Here is a 15,836-nt window from a genome sequence, read left to right on the forward strand (position 1 = left end):
ATAATAACGTGCGTATGTCATGCAAAAAAAAAATCACAATAAGGATGCTTAAAACTACTTTATTAACTTGAAAAAACTACTTAATTAAATTTAGGGGTGAATTGAATTTTACCCTAAAATCACTTTATTTTTTATCCTCTAGTTTCTATAACATTATTAAGTCAATATAGTTATGTATATCTCTAATTTCTTTTGATGCACGACGGTTTTGAGATTGCAAAACTAAAATAAGAGTGGCAATGGTCGTCGAGTCAGAGTTGGCGGAGTCGTACGTGGATAGCCAACCCCTGCCTTCATCTCCAATATCTACACTCTCAACGAGTATGCTCTTTTCGATTTCATGTTAGATATTTGACTTTTGCTTTAATTTTATCGGTGATAGGATAATCGAACCATGAAATGATTTTCATATATTTTGTTTCGTTTACAAATTACACATAGATAACATTATCAAGTGAAGATTGATTTTGAAGCTGGAGCATCTTAGGAATCTATGAAAGGTATAATAACAGTGCAGCTATCAACAAATCTCTGTATATCATCAAACATGTCATTTTATAAGCATTAATCATTTTTCTTATAATTTGACTTCTCATGTTATAAAAATCCCCCATTTGTAATTTATATATATAGTGAAGTATGACATGGTTTAATGTTTTAATGCTCACGAGACAAAACATTTTTTTTTTTTTATTAATTCCTATTACAAACTACCAACTCATAGAATCGAATTCAATTGGGCCAATCCCTCGTTGGCGAGACAATTTTAATTGGATAGAATGTGATGCTTTTATGAAGCAAATATTTTAATTGGATTGGTGCAATACTTTTATGCACAGTACAATTGATGATACATAACACTTTGTTCGCGACTTGTTACTATCTTGATTAGCTTCAATATCTTGAAATCTAAGGGAAACAGTTCTCTTGTGAGCTTCCAGTCGATTTCGGCCATTTTTCGAGCTAAGGAACGAGTTTTCTCAAACCTTCCTATCTCAAAGATTTAACAGTTACTTCAAAAACAAGTCTAGAAACGTGGTTGATAAAGCATAGAAATGTAAGCAATAATATATTTTTTATGTATTTCGTAACAAGATTAGGTATGAGAAAAAAGAATTCAACAGGATGAAAGGACTACATATTTCCCTTGTGTACTAGTTGCAGATCTGAAGAGTTTACCGAGTTGTAAGCTTGTTTAACTAATTCCGAGTTGCAACCTTGTTTAGTAAATCCCGACTTGTAGGATTGTTTTGGAGAATCTATACCGAGTTGTAGCCTTGTTTAAAATATACCGAGTTGTAGCGTTGTTTAAATTAACCCGAGTTTTTGTTTAAGTCATTCTGAGTTACAGCCTTGTTCAATGCTTTCTTTCTGAGATGTATTAAAGTTGTCCCGGGTTGTAGACTTATTTAAAGCATCCAGAGTTATAGGCTTGAGAGGGTTCTGTTTGTAAATTATCACATCCCGAAACTTTGCATGGCTATCTCGTAGAGTTATAGGCTTGTTAAGAAGAAAAGACATATATTAACTACTTTGGGAAATAAATAAAAGACATAAATAAAAGAAAGTTAGTTTTTTTTTTTGCGCTGTAGATTGAAGTTATATAAACATAAAAGTTTATCAAGTTACAAAAGAGTTTCCCATCCCAAATCTGAAATTTACAAAGAAGTATCCAAAGAAAGAAAAGCTCTCGTGACTTTCATTTTACAACAAGTTAAGACTTGGTTTGCTATCATACAAAAAAAAAGTACAATGTAGTATTCATCATTAGATACTCACCTACCCTCTAACACTGTAATTAGGTATTCATGTGGTGCAAATGTTTTCTGGCTGCTTGGTGTTGTTGAAGAACTACTAGTAGTATCTACCAAATCCCTTTCAGAGAAAAATCCTGGAAGCATTGGTTGGGGCAATCGGCCTTCAGTCCCCATCATCAGAACTACTTCTGCCATCGTTGGCCGATCAAGAGGACTTCGCTGCACGCATAATAAACCTATATGAATCGACCGAAACACTTCACTTAGATTGCATGTGTCCTTGATTGATTCGGAAACCAGTTCAAGTTGCCTTCCTTCACAAAATAGTCTCCATGCCTGTGTAACCAAGACTCGGTTAAACAAATCCTAGCAATAGCTTTTGAAGATGAAAAGATTTCTACAAGGGGAAAAATAAAATCAATTAGTTACATGGCCTAGAAGATTATGGCAGTGATCAGGATGATAGAAGCCTCTGTTTCTTCTCCCACTCACAATCTCTAGCACCAAAACTCCATAGCTGAACACATCGGATTTGACTGAATAGACCCCATCAAGTGCATACTCTGGAGACATATAACCGCTGCGAGCAATCATTACATGTTAAACCCGAATTTCCACTATCCATAAATGTAAGCTAACGTTTTCCAGGGGAGATGTTTAATGTACTTACTAGGTTCCTATCACTTTTTTGGTTGCTGCTTTAGTTTCCATTTCTCCAAAGCTTCTGGCAAGACCGAAATCCGAAATTTTTGGGTTCATTTCAAGATCTAATAGAATATTCTCAGTTTTTAGATCCCTATGTATGATTCTCAGCCTAGAATCTTGATGAAGGTAAAGAATCCCTCGAGCAATCCCATTGATGATGTGATAGCGTTGAGGCCATTTCAATGACATGTTTCGCTCTTCATCTGCCAAGATTTTCATTCAACAAATCTCAGATGAATATTTTCTACAATTACCTTAAAACGTTAGCAGCAGACTTACCGAAAAGGAAGAGTTCGAGACTTTTGTTAGGCATAAATTCGTAAACCAACATTTTTTCAGTGCCATTGATGCAGCATCCAAGAAGCTTTACCAAAGTCCGGTGCTGAAGCTTTGCAATGTGTGAAACTTCATTCTTGAATTCATCGAGTCCTTGTTTAGATTCTTTCGATAGCCTCTTCACAGCTATTTCTTGCCCATCCTTAAAGATACCCTACAAAATGTATAACAAACCGTAATGACGAAACTCAAGCCATATTTGTGTAGTTAAGAGGAAGTTAATCTGACTGTTACCTTATAGACAGGTCCAAAACCTCCTTCTCCAAGTTTATTTTCATAGGAAAAACCATTTGTTGCAGAAGAAAGTATGGCCAAGTCAAATAATGGCAATTCTAGATCGTAATTGTTTCCATCTTTAGGATTAGTTTTGAGAAAACCTGCAAGGATAGAATAAAGCAAATTTCTAATGAAATGCTCATTCATCAAATTTGGAATCTTTCAATATAAATAGAATGAAAATCATGAAAACAGCTAAAGATGCACCATATTTATTTCTCCAAGAAAACACAACAACGGCAATCATCAGCACGGCCACGAATAATGAAATTCCGAGTATGATCCACATTTTTTTATTGGTATTTCCATCATCAGTTGCTTCTGTAGATTAAACAAACAGCAGAATTCATTAGGATAAGTAAGAACCAAAACAATGGGGAAAAAGTCTTATCTTAGCCATCACACACAATGAAACTGAAGTAGAGTATTTGATGCGAGTAAAATGCCTAAAAATCTACTGGTGTCATAAGCTCTTACCCATATCAGAAGCAGCAATTCTCACGAAATAATCTTGGCCTGTTTCAGGGAAGGTCCTAATATCGATCAGGTCAACAAACCACTGAAGGCAACCACTTCCTTTTCCCCTTAGATCCAGATTTGAATAAGCCGTGCATGAACAGTTCTTCAAACAGAGTTTTCTACACTCCTCGAGGTTAGTGCTGTTACTAGACCAGTATTTCATTGTATCCGGAGCCTTTACCTTCTCAACCTTCTGAAATCCGTCACTGACACAATCCAGCCGAGTCTTTCTAACACACCCAGAGGTGCCATTACCAAACTCCCATTGTTGGTCATTCCTAGGTTTAAAACCATTCAAACAACTGCATAAAGGCGAATTGTCGTTTTTGCACAAACCATATGTGCCGCAAGTCCCATAAAAATCACAAGCATCCATTTGGCTTCCAACATTTTCCGTCCAAGAGCCAGTCCAGGTAAAAAGTGTTGGAGTTCCTTCAGGAAGGAGAACAATTTTTGAAATTGTGGAGTTTTTAACAGGGTTGGCAATAAGGTATACTTCATCATCATTCGTAACATATTGAAAATCAAATGAAAGTTTTGATAGAACCTCAGGAAAGCCAGTGAAGATATAACCATTCCAGGGACCAGAACGCCATCTAATACTGGAATTCCATTTGATAACCACCTGAGGAAGTGTGGAAATATCAAGTCCGTAGGTTGAATCGCCTATAGATGGATCATCCGAACTCTTCCAGGCTGAAAGGAAAATATCATGGCCTGTCTTTTTATTAACTCCAATTTTCATGCCTGGTATTAGAGTATCTCCAGGATGATCAAAGCTATGCCACAAGTAATTATCCGGGTTGTCGTCATTTTTATCTTTAAGAACGAAATTTCCCGAATTCAAGAGCTGTGCGGTCGGATTACTCACAGCCCGTCCTGACACGTTGGACGACCAAACAAAGGTGCCATTTTCATCGAGAAGATGAAGAATTCCCTCAGAGGACATTTGTAGAACACCTTGTGAACTGTTTAAGGGAAGTTTTCTGTTGGCAATCCATGGAATAGTGTCGGGCGATTGCGTGTACCACAATCCTAAGTAAAGCCAGTAGGACTAAAGAATCCAAGTTGAAAGGTGGAATCTGGTGAGGTCAAAGTGTTCCCATCTTTGAGTGGATAAGTTGTATTAATGGAGTTCCCCAGAACAGCAGATATTATTAAACTGGGTAACAACAAGGAGGCATAGCAAAACAAGGCAAAACCAGTTTTCATCTCACCTGTTTGAGAGCAGACATGGCTTTTCTATTTTTAGCAAATAATGACCCTGATAGATATGTTATGTCTTTTATATATGGGAGTGGTTGGAAAACCATCTTGTAATTGAAAAATCGTGTAATTACACGATTTGATGCGTTTTGACAAATGTGTAATTCGGGGTTGTAATTACACAGTTTTAATTTCGACATCTTCATAAAAAATTGGTATAATTATACGGTGTAATTTACACGTTTAAATTTTTTTATTATATTACTTATATTTTATGATCTAATTTTATAAATATTAACTGTACAACCAAATATAATATTTGTAATTACAACATAATTATACAATATTAACCAAACAACATTAAAAATAAATTATTTCATACCTAATTATACGGACACGTAATTACATCATAGTAATTACACAGTCGTGTAATTATAGAGTGATTTCCAAACACATCCATGATATCTTTTCAAGAGCTATTCCATATGAGGTCTTTGTGATGAAAATCAACGTCAACATAAACTTGTAGTTTTATGCTTTCTTTTTCTTGAATTTCAATTCTTGACCTTTATCAAAATATCAGTATATTTCTTCCGTCCCTAATTATTAGTCATTTTTCATTATAAAATGTATAGAAGAAATAACGAATAATTTTAAATGTATAGAAAAATGATTAATAATTAGAGACGGATGTAGTATTATTTTTTATTTTATTTGAGATATACGGATGTAGTATTAAACAACGGAGGGCCTGGATTTTTCATTTCGGACGGGATTGCTAATGTCAACCCTATAAAAAAAAGAATCACCTGACTGTGGGATGTCATTTATGACTGTATGATAGATATTTAACGAAACGAATTATGACGACGACGACAAATAATGGAGGTGGGCGGCCAAAGATGGACTAAAATGCCATCAGCCGAGAATCACGACAATCTCAAATAATGGAGTATAGTTCAAATATAGTATGGACTGCCGTACGGGTTATGCTGCTAACAAGTGCTCATCGTTCAGACTTCAGTATGATGTCATTAGAAGAAGGGCCAAACCAAACTATATACTTCGTCCCTTACATTTGAAATATTGAACCCATTTGTCCCTCACGTTATCATGCTTATTACTTAACTCCATTCCAATCCTCAGTATTCATGCTCCCAAACTCCCTTATACTTACCGCCTACCGAACAATCATTGTCTTCACATCCAAACACCCACCGTCTCTCGAAACTCTTGTCAAAATACAGAAATTATTCCCGCTTTCCGACAATGAAAGGCAGAAAAAATCTCCACCTTCCAACAAAAGCATCGCTGAACAGCGGTTTGCGATTAGAATTCAAGATATATGATATGAGGACATCCCCAATTCCTATCCTTGCCTCCTTCAGTTGCGCCGTCAGTCTAACGGCAATCTCATATCTGTAACCGCCGTCATTTGCGAAGCAATCATTTGGGTTAGATTAGATCGAATTTTTAGGTTAAACCGTATAAATGCTAGTGAACCGAGTTGATTAGGGGACGAATTGAGTGCTCAAGTTTGGAGATGGTGTTCTGGATTTTAAGAGCTCACTCGATTCGATTGTATTAAAAGGAAACAATTGAAAACAAGAGGACCATTCTGAAAATTAATAAAAACTTTTCTTCCCCCTCTAAAGTCGTTTAGTCTCTCACTCCGTTTCAGTTAATTCTATTCAGTTGATCAACTAACTTCTTCCATCTCACAACCTCCTCTTCTTCCCTAAACTCATTTCTTTATCTTGTTCGGTGAATGTGCTCAAACCTTATCCATAACCATACAATAACATAATCCATATCGGTTAAATATTGTCTAGCGTTCCCTAAACTCGTTTCTTTATGTACAACCAAATAGCGGCAGGGGTGATATCCTGTATGTAAAATGCAATGGTTAGTTTAACAAATCATAGAATATACATGGGAATAAACGTCACTGAAGTATTAACTATAATTGATGGAATTAGATCATTGATCATAGTGTTTTCATTTTCCTATGTCTCTCACTAATTGGAAGTGGGGAAGAGGTTCCGGCGCTTCAAGGCTTCCTGCCCTGACTTGTCAGTCGTCAACTTGAATTCGTCAGTAAGATATATATACATAAGAGTTGTCACTTGATTTTGTCATCTTAGAAAAAGAAAATCACATTTCTATCACGTATATATTCATTTTGAGTGTATAGCAAATCCATGCTTGATATGCCTCAACCAATTCAAACAAACAAAAAAGATTAAAATAAAATAATAATATAGTTAATAATCAATGAACATCCCTCCACTAACCTTCTGCATGATGATCTCATCAGTATATCTGCACATGAAGGAAGGAAATTAGAGTTCCTGAATGGAGCAATATAAAACCAAAAGCATGTTTAAGTTTTTGCCGTTTGGAAGTCCTTATATTATGCCTTATTAATTATTAACTTTAAATACCTGACTTAATTATTTTTAATTGCTATTAACTTTCCTAGAGAAATGCTTGACACTTTTATTATGGACGGTTTATAGTCTTTTGCGTTTCTTGATTTACTCTACAATATCTTTCTTTACTCTGATGTAAAAGGCGTTTTGGTTGGAGAAGCTAATGTTAATGTAGACGTTGAGAAGAGAGGCCGTGACCTTATTTAACAGTATTAATATGTATTAAAAAGAGTGTCAAAGTTACAAAATCAGATAGGACACACAACACTTGTTTAAATCCTGATGTGGCCGCATATAAATCACCTTGAAAGCTGAGTTGTCAAGCAAGTAGAAGTTATCTTCTACTATTATACTTTTTCCGTTTCAAAATAGATGCAAATTTTTTTAAAATTTTGTATCTATTTTGAGACGGAAATAGTATACAGTTAAAATTCTATAAATTAATAATATCAGAACCGGAAAAATTTATTAATTTAGAGAGTTAATAAATTTTAATTTATCGTAATAAGATGAATATCGACAATCTAATGAACTATCTAGGTGAAAATGAAGCATGTTCGGAGGTTCAAAGTTTAGAAGATATTGTGGGTACTATCATTGAGAACAATGCAGAGGATGACGGCGAAGATGATACGGTGTCTTTGGAGCCTGTTACGCGAAAGGAAACACTTATGGCGTCGAACACTCTTCACAATTTTATGATACAATACAAAAATACAACACCTGAACTATTGGATGCAATAAGAAAAGTTAGATATGAGCTCCAAATAGACTTGAATTTTAAAAGAAAACAGACAACTATTAAATCATATTTCAATAGAGTATAATATATTTTTTTCAATTTTTATGAATTATTAATTTATGATTTTTTTGGGACAAAATTATAAAGGAATCTTCCGAAGAATTATTATCTTATTATTTTATCGAGTTTTTCAATTTTTTACCTTGACTCAAATCGAGACCGAACAAATTTATTATTTTTGAGAATTTATTAATTTACGGAAGAGTTTCTAATAACCATAGGAATTTGTAATACTTGTGTGTGCAATCTCATTTGTTTGCCATCCAAAATCTGAATTACAAGACTTTGTCAAAACTCTGACTTCCATTCTACAAAAAGGTCAATTGCTTGTGTGCTATCATCATATTAACAAATAACAATACAGTACTATACAATGCCTAATTTTGAGTACTTCTTCACCTACCCTCTAATACTGTAATTGTATATTCAAATGTTTTTCTTGATGCTCGACATTTAAGAACTAGTAGTTTCTACCAAATCCCTTTCCGAGAAAAAACCTGGAAGTGTCGGTTGGGGCAATCGGCCTTCGGTCCCCATCATCATGACTACTTCCGCCATTGTTGGCCGATCTAGAGGACTTCGCTGGACGCATAATAGACCTATATGGATAGACCGAAACACTTCACTTAAATTGCATGTGTCCTTGATTGATTCGGAAACCAGTTCAAGTTGCCTTCCTTCACAAGCTAGTCTCCATGCCTGCATAATCAAAACTCGGCATTAGCTTTTGATGATAAAAAAATCCTATAAGAGAAAAAATAAAATCAATTACTTACATGGCCTAGAAGATTATGGTAGTGATCAGGATGATAGAACTCTCTGTTTCTTCTCCCACTCACAATCTCTAACACCAAAACTCCGTAGCTGAACACATCGGATTTGACTGAGTAAACCCCATCAAGAAAATACTCGGGAGACATGTAACCGCTGCGAGTAATCATTATACGTTAAACCCAATTTTTACTATTTATAAATATACTGTATAAGCTAACTTTTTTTCACGAGAGATATTTAATGTACTTACTATGTTCCTATCACTTTTTTCGTTGCTGCTATAGTTTCCATTTCTCCAAAGCTTCTGGCAAGACCAAAATCCGAAATTTTCGGGTTCATTTGAAGATCTAATAGAATATTCTCAGCTTTTAGGTCCCTATGTATGATTTTCAGCCTAGAATCTTGATGAAGGTAAAGAATCCCTCTAGCAATCCCATTGATGATGTGATAGCGTTGAGGCCATTTTAAAGACATGCATAGAGCTTCATCTGCTTAAATTTTCATTCACCAAATCTCGGTTGAGAAATTTCTATAAGTACTTTAGAAATTTAGCAGAAGATCTTACCAAAAAGGAAAAAGTCGAGGCTTTTGTTAGGCATAAATTCGTAAACCAACATTTTTTCAGTGCCATCAATGCAGCATCCTAGAAGCTTTACCAAATTCCGGTGTTGAAGCTTTGCGATGTGTGAAAATTCATTCTTGAATTCATCGAGTCCTTGTTCAGATTCTGTTGATAGCCTCTTAACAGCTATTTCTTGCGCATCCTTTAAGATTCCCTATTAAATGTATAACAAAAGCTTCACATGACGAAATTTAAGCCATATTTGTTTGGCTAAAAGGACTTAGATCAGAATGTTACCTTATAGACAGGTCCAAAACCACCTTCTCCAATTTTGTTCTGATAGGAAAATCCATTTGTTGCACAAGAAAGTGTGGCCATGTCAAATAATGGCAATTTTAGATCGTCATTGTTTCCATCATTAGGACTGGTTTTGGAAATTCCTGCAAGGACAATTATATAGGGTGAGTTTTTAATGAAACGCTTACTCATCGTGCATCGTTCTTCTCAAAGTTTCATCAAATTCGGAAACTTTCCATAAAAATAGAATGAAAATCATGGAAAAAGTTAAGATGCACCATAATTTCTGAAACATTTATTCCTCCAAGAAAACACAACTACAGCAATCATCAACACAGCCACAGATAACGAAATTCCGAGTATTATCGACAGTCTTGTATTGGAATTCCCATCAGCAGTTGCTTCTGTAGATAAAAAATAACAGCATGAATCCATTTGAATAAGAAAGAACCAAAACAACGGGGAAAAAGTCTATCTTTACCCATCACACTCAATGAAACTGTAGTACAATATTTGATTCTAGTATAACGAGTTGTTGTCTGAATATCTACGGATGTTGAGGCTCTTACCGATATCAGATGCAGCAATTCTGACGAAAAAATCTTGGCCTGTTTCAGGGAAGGTCCTAATATCGATCAGGTCCACAAACCATTGAAGGCAACCACTTCCCTTTCCCCTTACATCCAAATTTGAATAAGCCGTGCACGAACAGTTCTTCAAACAGAGTTTTCTACACTCCTCGAGATTCGTGCTGTTACTAGACCAGTATTTCACTGTATCCGGAGCCTTTACTTTTGACACCTTCTGAAATCTGTCACCGGCACAATTCAGCCGAGTCTTTCGAACACACCCAGATGTGCCTTTACCAAGCTCCCATTGTTGTTCGTTCCTAGGTTTAAATCCATTCAAACAACTGCACAACTGCGAATTGTCGTTTTTGCACAAACCATATGTGCCACAAGTCCCATAAAAATCACAAGCATCGGTTTGGCTTCCAACATTTTCCGTCCAAGAGCCAGTCCAGGTGAAAAGCGTTGCAGTTCCTTGAGGAAGGAGAAAAAATTTTGAAATGGTGGAGTTGTTAACAGGGTTGGCAATAAGGTATACTTCTTCATCATTCGAAATGTATTGAAAATCAAATGAAACCTTTGATAGAAACTCGGGAAAGCCAGTGAAGAGGTAACCATTCCAGGGACCAGAACGCCACCTAACACTGGAATTCAATTTCACAACCAACTGAGGAAGAGTTGAAATATCAAATCCAAAAGTATATTCACCTATAGATGGATCATCCGAACTCTTCCAGGCAGAAAGGAAAATATCATGGCCTGTTTTTTTATTAACTCCAATTTTCATGCCTGGTATCAGAGTATCTCCAGGATAATCAAAGCTCTGCCACAAGTAGTTATCCGGGTTGTCGTCATTTTTATCTTTAATCACAAAATTCCCCGAATTCAAGAGCTGTGCGATTGGATTAACCACAGCTCTGCCTGACACGTTGGACGACCAAACAAAGGTCCCATTTTCATCCACAAGATGAAGAATTCCCTCAGAGGACATTTGTAGAACTCCTTGTGAACTGTTTAAGGGAAGCTTTCTGTTGGCAATCCATGGAATGGTATCGGGCGATTGCGTGTACCACAATCCTAAGTACCTGCGAGTGGGAAAGCCAGTAGGACTAAAGAATCCAAGTTGAAAGGTGGAATCTGGTGAGGTCAGAGTGTTTCCATCTTTGAGTGGATGAGTTGTATTAATGGAGTTCCCCAGAACAGCAGATATTACTAAACTGGGTAACAACAAGGAGACATAGCAAAACAAGGTTAGTGACAAGACAAAACCAGTCGTCATTTTACCGGTTTGAGAGCAGACGACATGGCTTCCTAGTTTTAGCAAATAATCACCTGATAGTTATGCCTTATGTAAGGATTTTCAGGAGCTATTCAACGACGACTTTGTGATGAAAATCAACATTAACTTCTTCTTTTTTTTATGTCTTTTCCCTTTGAATATTGAATTTCAATTCGTGCGTTTGACCAAAATACTTGACCAGTGGAGGGGTTGGATTTTTTCATTTTGGACGTGATCGCTAATGTCAACCTTAAAAAAGAATAACCTGACTGACTATGGATATATATGACGAAGCGAATGACGACACTGATAAAAAAATTGGAGGTGGGCGGCCTTAGATGAACTAAAAAGCCAATCAGCAGACGCATCAACAATGTCAATTAATATCATGGAGTATAGTTCTAAACTTCTCATATAGGATTACTACTCCCCCTTCGATATATGATATTTCTTTGAAATTCAATATAGTATATTTTGATCTAAATCAGGTACGAAAGTCGTCGCACAATGAAAAGTTAATGTCCTCGTCATTCAGGTAGCTATATTTTAACCTTCGCCTGTGATGGTGTCATTCATAAAAGACGCGCCAAACCAAACTATATATTTCAATTTTGGTCCCCCATATTTTAAATATTAAACTTAACAAGCCTTAGTGATTGTTTATTTCGGCGTTTGTCCTCTCGCATTATCATTCATGTTGGCCGATAGTTGGTCCTTTTTGCCTAACAATGGGCAGAGATTTATATCGGAGAGAGCGACGGAGGAAGGAGATCAGAGAGAGAGATTGACAGCCAGAGTAAGTGAAATGGGAGAGAATAGTGGAGAAATTCGTTAACAAAGTCACATAAACTCGTTAACAAAGTCACGGCTTCGTTAGGCCACATCAGCGTTTATTGAAAGCATGGACCTACATTTTAAATGGATCTATAGTTTATGGGTACGTGTGTGACGTTAAATAGCTTATGCATTCATCCGTTATTTTGAGTATAATTGAAGGACCTCCATGTAATTATTCATTTTATTTGTACTGCGCATTCTTGACGTTCAACTACGTACACTACTATCTCTTTTTACATAAAAAAAAGTGACTAATAATTAGAGACGAAATATGTGATATATCACGTGTATATATATATTGGGATCATAAAGGAACTATCCATTGAAAACTAACGGATGCATCACTTCTTAACAATTATTTTGGAAACACTATTACAAGATAACTGATCAATCTTATTTAACTGGAATACTTTTTCTTTATCAAATCATCTTTGCCCATCAAGATCATCCTGATCACATGACCCTGAATGGGGGGAAAAAAATCACGTTATATAGTTAGAAATATCAATATCATGTAATGCACGTATAGGATCATGGTCCCGTATAAATCGACTGAATTGGAAAAACCAAAGGGCTACGTGTACTTTAATCGGTTTAAGCATCGATTTTGTTCAAACAGATTGATTACATTGAATACTTAGAGCAATCAGTTCCCATGCTAATCTTGAAAGGAGACTTGAATCCACACTTGGGGGGAATTTCAGCAGCATTAGAAACCTTGGCCCCTTGAAAGCTAGCGAATATCCCTTTCAAGCAGCCGCAACTTTGTTGCCGATAAGATTTGGTCTCGTCCAAACCTAGAACGTTCTTTGTCCCTTTGCAGCATTCTGGAGTAACAGAAACTAGAGAACCACCATTAATAATGTAATCTAAACACGGCGACAAACGTGACATGATTTCGGTACAAAATAAAGCGTCGGATCGGGTGATTAGGAGAGTTGCAGTGATCACCAAGGAAAGTACGAGTAGTGAAGAGTTCGGTCGAGCCATGACGAAATTGACTGGAAATTAAAGAAGAGCAAATTAGTAAGTTTAGTGTGTGTTTAAGGCCAATCGACTTTTGATATTTATAAAGTATTAAGTGTGAAAGAGAGATTGGAGTGTTGTAATCGACTGACTTTTCGATTTTGATACATTGTTATGTATATTCATGATACGGATTAGTATTTGATTAACTCTTTTATGGTAAAAAAGCAATGTATCTCTTGTCACTTGTCAGCTAATTATATTAATGATGTTTTGGATAAGATATTAATTAATGATGTTAATATTTCCCATTCAATAAGTGATCTATTATTGGAGTTATAAGTTTGTGAGTCTATATGCATGTATGTTAATGACATTTAATATTTATAAGCATAGATTCTATTTATGTTTACAATTTTTTTTTCTTTTTTAAGATTGAGTATCGTGTGATTCTTGCAGATTGAAATAGTAGATATCTTAAACGTTGTTCATGTACAAGCCGATAAGAACTACCGAAAAATACCTAAATATGTAACGATAATAATGAATTGCCACAATATAAATTCATACCACACAGAGGAAAAAATATCTACTACTACCTCTATTTCAAAGTATATGATATTTTAAATTTTTAGATTTATTCACATAAATATGTTTTAGTGAAGAACTTTAATTAAATATATGTAAATATAAATGAATTTAAAAACTTAAAATATTATGTATTTTGAGACGAAAGGAGTATTTATATAAGTTTTATTAGAATAGAAAATGATTTAAAAAAATAATCTTTTATATTTTAAAAATGATTTAAGATAAGTTAAAGTTTACGGATTACTTAAAAAAAAGTTCATGAACGATCGCGATGCGGGGTCAAATATTAGTTTCACGATTTCGGAGTAAATTTCTCGCATCCGCCAATGATTTTATAGCCGAGAAGGCAAGAAACTTTGTGCATCAGCCACCACAATCACTTTAAAGATTACGTTTTCAGGTGGAAATGTGATTCTTAATATCTCGGGTAAAAGGCGAGAACCAATTTGCTGAGATGATTCAGATGAACCGATTAATAAAAAATAAATCGGTTAAACCGTTCAATAAATTGGTTCATGTATCTTGACTTGACTCGTGATGTGACAAAAGACCCAACTGTTAATAAAAAAATTACCACGTCAGTTGTCATGTCAGCACATTTAACGGAAAGTTAAGGTCGAAGACTCGATGGCTATATTTGTTACAAGTTTAAGAATCCGAAATTTGGTGGTTAGTAAGTGAAATTAAGGGAGCGGGTGGTTAACATACTTAATGTTTAGAAACCTGTGAGAGCATTTTTCCCTTTTAAATGGATCTATGGTTTATGGATACGTGTGTGACGTTAAATAGCTTTATGCATTCATCCGTTTTTTTGGGTATAATTGAAGGACCTCCATGCAATTATTCCTTTTATTTGTACTGCGTATTCTTGACGTTCAGCTTAATTAGTAAGAGCACGTTTCAAATTCCAGAGATCGTAGACTAAGGGAGCCATCAAATTGACAACTAAGAGATGTATCATTTCTTAAATAGAATTTTGCAAACATTATTACAATTTACAAGATAACTGATCAATCTTATTTTACTGAAATATTTTTTCTTTATCGAATCATCTTTGCCCCTCAAGATCATCCTGATCTCATGACCCTGCAAAGGAAAACAATATCATGTTAGTTAGAAATATTGATATATCATGTAGATGCATGTCTAGGATGGAGTAATCAACTAAATTGGAAAAAACCGAACAGTTCATACTTTTTTTTTTATAAAAGGATAAAACCGGCTAGACAAGGTCTAACATTAATGTTGTCACAGAGAACATAGCAACAAATAGAGTTCTATGAATTCAATACAATTGATTCAGTCGGTTTAAGCGTCGATTTTGTTAAAACGGATTGATTTAGTCCATCGAATACTAACTTAGTGCAATCAGTTCCCATGCTAATCTTGAAAGGAGACTTGAATCCACACTTGGTGGGAATTTCAGCAGCATTAGAAACCTTGGCCCCTTTAAAGCTAGCGAATATCCCTTTCAAGCAGCCGCAACTTTGTTGCCGATAAGATTTGGCCTTGTCCAAACCTAGAACGTTCTTTGCCCCTTTACAGCATTCTGGAGTAACAGAAACTAGAGAACGACCATTTATAATGTAATCTAAACACGGCGATAAATGTGACATGATTTCGGTGCAAAATAAAGCGTCGGATTGGGTGATCAGAAGAGTTGCAGTGATCACGAAGGAAAGTACGAGCAGTGAAGAGTTTGGTCTAGCCATGATGAAATTGACTGGTAATTAAAGAAGAGCAAATTAGTAAGTTTAGTGTGTTTAAGGCCAATTGACTTGTGATATTTATAGAGCAATTTTTATAGAGTATTAAGTGTGAAAGGGAGATTGGAGTGTTGTAATCGATTGACTTATCGATTTTGATACATTGTTATGCATATTCATGATACGGATTAGTAATTGATTAACTCTTTTATGGTAAAAAAG

The 15,836-nt window shown here is 35.4% G+C and overlaps 1 pseudogene; it reads right to left on the reverse strand.

The window, feature by feature from the left end:
• Positions 1-1,775: 1,775 nt before the first annotated feature.
• LOC139884412 (uncharacterized) lies at positions 1,776-13,245 on the reverse strand (annotated as a pseudogene).
• Between the last annotated feature and the right edge of the window lie 2,591 nt (positions 13,246-15,836).

The sequence above is a fragment of the Rutidosis leptorrhynchoides genome, unplaced genomic scaffold (genome assembly GCF_046630445.1).
Source record: "Rutidosis leptorrhynchoides isolate AG116_Rl617_1_P2 unplaced genomic scaffold, CSIRO_AGI_Rlap_v1 contig55, whole genome shotgun sequence".
Lineage (NCBI taxonomy): Eukaryota > Viridiplantae > Streptophyta > Magnoliopsida > Asterales > Asteraceae > Rutidosis > Rutidosis leptorrhynchoides.